General features: G+C 43.0%; 1 protein-coding gene across 2 annotated transcripts in view; it reads left to right on the top strand.

Moving 5' to 3' along the window:
- The first annotated feature begins 4,744 nt into the window (after nt 1-4,744).
- LOC130276664 (nuclear receptor coactivator 5-like) overlaps nt 4,745-6,000 on the top strand; it is a 47,549-nt gene continuing 46,293 nt past the window's right edge. Inside the window, exon 1 of one of the 2 annotated variants that reach the window (XM_056526333.1) lies at nt 4,745-4,829. The gene's annotated coding sequence lies outside the window, so the exon portion shown is untranslated. The remainder of the gene's footprint in view (nt 4,830-6,000) is intronic. The other variant, XM_056526335.1, reaches the window with a different exon arrangement.

The following is a 6,000-nucleotide window of genomic DNA, read 5'->3' as shown; positions in this document are numbered from 1 at the left end:
ATAAGTCTACAAAATGTCAAAATCAGCTGCTGACATGTTTTATCTGTGCTCAGATCGGCAAGGGCTCCATTCAACTCAAGATTGTCAACATTTTACGAGTTTTGGCTTAAACTGAAGAGCACAGGAAACCACGCTTTTCAGTCCAAGCCACAACTTGTATACAGTCATGGCCGTAAATGTTGGCACCCCAGAAATGTTTCTAGAAAATGAAGTATTTCTCACATAAAAGGATTGCAGTAACACATGTTTTGCTATACACATGTTTATTCCCTTTGTGTGTATCTGAGCTAAACCAAAAAAGGAAGGAAAAAAAAGCAAAAATTGGACATAATGTCACCCCAAACTCCAAAAATGGGCTGGACAAAATTATTGGCACCCTTAACTTAATATTTGGTTGCACACCCTTTGGAAAAAATAACTGAAATCAGTCGCTTCCTATAATCATCAATAAGCTTCTTACACCTCTCAGACGGAATGTTGGACTACTCTTCCTTTGCAAACTGCTCCAGGTCTCTCTTATTGGAAGGGCACCTTTTCCCAACAGCAATTTTAAAATCTCTCCACAGGTGTTTAATGGGATTTAGATCTGGACTCATTGCTGCCACTTCAGAACTTTCCAGCGCTTTGTTGCCATCCATTTCTGGGTGCTTTTTGACGTATGCTCGGGGTCATTGTCCTGCTGGAAGACCCAAGATCTCGGACGCAAACCCAGCTTTCTGACACTGGGCTGTACAGTGTGACCCAAAATCCATTGGTAATCCTCAGATGTCATGATGTCTTGAACACATTTATGGCACCCAGTGCCAGAGGCAGCAAAACAACCCCAAAACATCATTGAACCTCCACCATATTTCACTGTAGGTACTGTGTTCTTTTCTTTGTAGGCCTCATTCTGTTTTCAGTAAACAGTAGAATGATGTGATTTACCAAAAAGCTCTATCTTGGTCTCATCTGTCCACAAGACGTTTTCCCAGAGGATTTAGGCTTACTCAAGTTCATTTTGGCAAAATGCTTATCCACCATTCGGACTATCCTGTGTTGACACCTTTCATCAGTTTTTCTCTTCCATCCGTGCCCAGGGAGATTAGCTACAGTGCCATGGGTTGCAAACTTCTTGAAATGTTGCACACTGTGGACAAAGGCAAATCTAGATCTCTGGAGATGGACTTGTAACCTTCAGATTGTTGATATTTTCCCACAATTTTGGTTCTCAAGTCCTCAAACAGTTCTCTTCTCCTCTTTCTGTTGTCCATGCTTAGTGTGGCACACACAGACACATAATGCAAAGACTAAGTGAACTTCTCTCCTTTTTTATCTGCTTTCAGGTGTGATTTTTATATTGCCCACACCTGATACTTGCCCCAGGTCAGTTCAAAGGAGCATCACATGCTTGAAACAATCTTATTTTTCCACAATTTTGCCAATAATTTTGTCCAGCCCATTTTTTGGAGTTTTGTGGGACATTATGTCTAATCTGCTTTTTTTCCTCCCTTTTTTTGGTTCAGTTCAGATACCTACAAAGGGAATAAACATGTGTATAGCAAAACATGTGTTACTGCAATCCTTTTCTGTGAGAAAAACTTAATTTTTTAGAAAAATTGTAGGGGTGCCAACATTTACGGCCATGACTGTATGCTCGAAAAATGACCAGAATGTAGTCAATAGCTGACTAGGTTTGGTCAATAAATGTAATGGGGCCCATGCATTTACATCATGATTTCTACATCCATCTAGTTAAATACAATTTTATATTTAAAAATCTTATAGAATCGCATGTCTAGATGCATTCATTGACTTCTATTGACAAATCTAATCCAACACATGCACCCATTTTGGTCCGTTTATATTTTGGTCTATTTTTGTTGTTGGAGGTAAGGGAAATAAAGTAAATCAGTCCTCAAAGGACAGAAGGAAAAGATGAGAGGAAGTAGGATCCAGATAAAGACAATTTATTATATGATTCAGAAAATAGAATAAAAATTAAGTGGACCTCCTGTTGCCTTAGCAGGGCCCTTGCATCAGGCGGAGGGTTTACAATGGTAAATACACAATATAACATATATGTAAAAACAGTCTGGAATGGGTATACCAACTGAGAAGAAAACGTCTGGATGGTATAAATAGAATAAAATAGGTTGCGCTAGATGTTATGATAGTTTGTTGGAGACATAGTGCAAAGTTCAAATATTATAGAAATGTTCAGCAGTGATATTTCGTTGGTGCTATAGTGCACAGTAGCGAAATTAAAGATTCATTGGTAGCAAAGTGCAACAGTTAGGCTGGGTTCACACCACGTTTTGTTAAATACGGTTCCCGTATACGGCTGGGATGAGGGGGGGGCGGGGCTTAATCGCGGCGCCCGCACTCAGCTGTATTCGGGAACTGTATTTAATGCATATCTATGAGCCAACCGGAGTGAACCGCAGCCTCCGGTCGGCTTCTTTTTCGGCCATATGCGGTTTCCCAACCGTGGTCAAAAACGTGGTCGACCACGTTTTTGCCTGCGGTCGGGAAACCGCATACGGCCGAAAACGAAGCCGACCGGAGGCTGCGGTTCACTCCGGTTGGCTCATAGATATGCATTAAATACAGTTCCCGAATACGGCTGAGTGCGGGCGCCGCGATTTAGCCCCGCCCCCCCTCCTCCCAGCCATATATGAGAACCGTATTTAACAAAACGTGGTGTGAACCCAGCCTAAGACAATTAGGATGCTGAGGTAGAGTTATTGTAGCAGGTACAAATTCCGTTCTTCTCATGTACTTACGTTAGTGGTATAGGAGGAAGCAGGGTTGGTGCACAGCACGGCAGGTTGGGGTGTAAGAGAATCCGAAGTCCAGGCTGGCACAGAGGCGTCCGGCATTTAAAGTTGATACCTGTCTGTAGGGTCTCGTTCTCCAAGTGTGTTCAGCGGTGCACGGGACAACGTCAGGCCTTGGGGTAGGTGATCGCCGTGGTGAAAGATAAGTGGTGCAGCGGTGGTCCCGAAATAGGGGGCATCCAGCTGTTGCAAGTGTGGAAAAGGGGTTCTCCAGTTGGTAGAAAGGTAAGGGTGAATAGGTAATGATGCTAAACGCGTTTCAAGGCCGCGGGCCTTTTCTTCAGTAGCAGGATAATATAGAAAGATTTAAAAACAAAAAAATGGATACAATGGTCCTGATTTACTAAAAGTGGAGGGTAGTTTTTATTCTGGGTTTTGATTCCCGACAAGTATTTTTCCACGGTATTTACTAATGTTTCCCTACCTTTTGTACTTTTCCCTGCATTTTACATTTTTTACACATGCTCTGATCTGTGGGGTTTTCTAGAGCTCAAATCCACCACATTTTCTGTGGAAACATTAGTAAATATTTCGGGATTTTTTTTGAAAATGTTGGGGCCATGCCCCCTTTCCCCAGTGGCCACTCCCCTTTTTCTAGGTAAAACGCAGAGTCGGTCAGATTATTTGAATTGTGCGGTTGGTCAGGTTTATTTGAATTGTGCAAACAAAAAGATGACCAGTTGCCAATAGCAACCAATCAGATCCCTTTTTTTCACTTTTCAGAGGCATTTTCAAAAATAACAGAAGAAAGCTGATTGGTTGCTATGGGAAACACCCTCAATTTACAGCGCAATGTGACACATTTTGGCGCACAACCCAACAAAACAAGGGTTTACAATAGTAAATCAGGGCCGATGTTTTTAATAAAACTGACAAAAACATGTGAAAACATCCTACTTTCTGTGTGACAGAAACGATTTTTAGACATTAGACATTCTTTTATGCCCACTATTTCCTGTGACTATAAGGCTAGGTTCACACTGCAGAATTTGTGGGCAGAATTTCTGCCGGATATCGAGCCGGCGGCGCTAGGACCAAGCAGACTGCATTGCTGTCTCCATAGACTGCAATGGATTTCTGGGTGGATCTTTTTGGGAGATCTGCTCAGAAATGCATTGCCAACTATGGGGACGGCAATGTAAGGCTAGGTTCTGACTACGGAATTTCCGCCTGCAATTCTGCTTTGAAATTGCAGGCGGAAATTCCGCTTGCTAAAATGTATTGTATAGTGAATGGGTTTTCCGTTCACAAATTCACACTTCGGAATTTGTGAATGGAAAATCCGCTTGGAAATTTCCGCCTGAAGAAAGGCGTTGCTCTTTCTTCAGGCGGAAATCCGCGCGGAACACATTGCAGTCTATTGGAGACTGCAGTGTCCGCGCGGTCCTAGTGCCGACTGATTCAGTCAGCGCTGGCCGCACTTGGAATCTCCGGGCGGAAATTTTCTGCCCGGAGATTCCGTAGTCTGAACCTGGCCTAAGCCATCCATTTCAATAATACATTCCACTGCTGCAAAAAATTGTGCTGTGAATGCAGATCAGATTTTTCTGGGCAGCAAAATCTGCAGCTGCAAATCTGCAGTAGAAAATACGCACGTGTGAACACACCCTTCGGGTGTGTTCACACGTGCGTATTTTCTGCTGCAGATTTTGCTGCCCATTGACTTCAATGGGCAGAAAAATCTGCTGTCTCAAATCTGCAGCAGAAAATATGCACGTGTGAACGCTCCCTAAAAGAAACGCCAAACTTGTCCGTGCTTTGGAGGCACGAGTTGTCATGTGAACGCAGCCTAGTATAAGCTATTATTGTGTGTAATGAAAACAAAGCGAACGTGATGCTCAAGAGTCTTAGCCTCCCTGCCGCTAGGGGTCAGTATTCACTGGGCGCTCGTTTACTACTCTTCCTAGTCTCTCGATATCTCTTGTCTGTGCTCCATTTCCGATCTCGTTCGTTTCTGTGTCTGCTGCTCGTTGTGTCCGTTCGAGGGGCTGCAGAGGGGAGACCTGAGAGGTAAATATCCGTACAGGCGGGAGTATAGGCGGCCTGTACACACCTGTGTTATCTGTTACGGCTACACTCGGCCGCTGTGTTGTCTGAATGAACGTGTACGGGCTGTGTGTGTGCGGCATGAATGGAGACAATACTGTAGTGTATGTCCCGGCTCAGTGATGGGATTATAACTGGCGGAGCCTCACACAGAGGACATATTGAGGCTGCTCTATGGGGCTCCTATTGGAAAACACCCATAAGATGCCTGGTATATTACTGGAGCCCTGCAAAGTGATGCGTCCATAGTGATATCATAGGCCTGAACGTAATTGGCTGCTGCAGTCATGTGACCCTAGGTCACTATGGACATCTGGTCAGCTTCATAGTAATATGGGAGGTACTAAAGGAAGGCTATGTTCACACCTGTACCCTCCACTGCATCAAACTGGTCCAGGGTAAATCTGGCTGCTGTACATGGTGTTGGGTCATGTTGGGGTGTATGTGAAAGCCTCTTTGGGCTTAGACAACCCAAGAAGCACAATCGGAGCTAAAAGGGAACAATTTAAAAAATTTTTTTTGTTTTTGTTTGTTTTTAATCACATCATCCTTCTTGTTAAAGGGGTACTCTGGTGAAAACCTTTTTTCTTTTAAATCAACTGGTGGCAGAAAGTTAAACATATTTGTAAATGACTTCTATTAAAAAAAATCTTAATCCTTCCAGTACTTATTACCTGCTGAATGCTACAGAGGAAAATTCCTTTCTTTTTGGAACACTGATGACATCACGAGCACAGTGCTCTCTGCTGACATCTCTGTCCATTTTAGCAACCATGCATAGCAGATGTATGCTAAGGGCAGCATGGTGGCTCAGTGGTTAGCACTGCTGCCTTGCAGTGCTGGGGACTTGTGTTCAAATCCCACTAAGGACAACAATAAATAAATAAAGACTTATTGTTGTTATTATAATAACGTCAGCAGAGAGAACTGTGGTCGTGATGTCGTCAGGGAGCATTCCAAAAAGAAAAGAATTTCCTCTGTAGTATTCAGCAGCTAATAAGTACAGGAAGGATTAAGATTTTTTTTAATAGAAGTAATTTACAAATATGTAACTTTCTGCCACCAGTTGATTTAAAAGAAAAAAGGTTTTCACCGGAGTACCCCTTTAACTTGTAACCAGGGGAATTTTCAGCTA

The sequence above is a fragment of the Hyla sarda genome, chromosome 6, assembly GCF_029499605.1.
Source record: "Hyla sarda isolate aHylSar1 chromosome 6, aHylSar1.hap1, whole genome shotgun sequence".
Taxonomy (NCBI): domain Eukaryota; kingdom Metazoa; phylum Chordata; class Amphibia; order Anura; family Hylidae; genus Hyla; species Hyla sarda.
The sequence above is the reverse complement of the archived record's forward strand: the minus strand, read 5'-3'. Positions and strand labels throughout refer to the sequence as shown.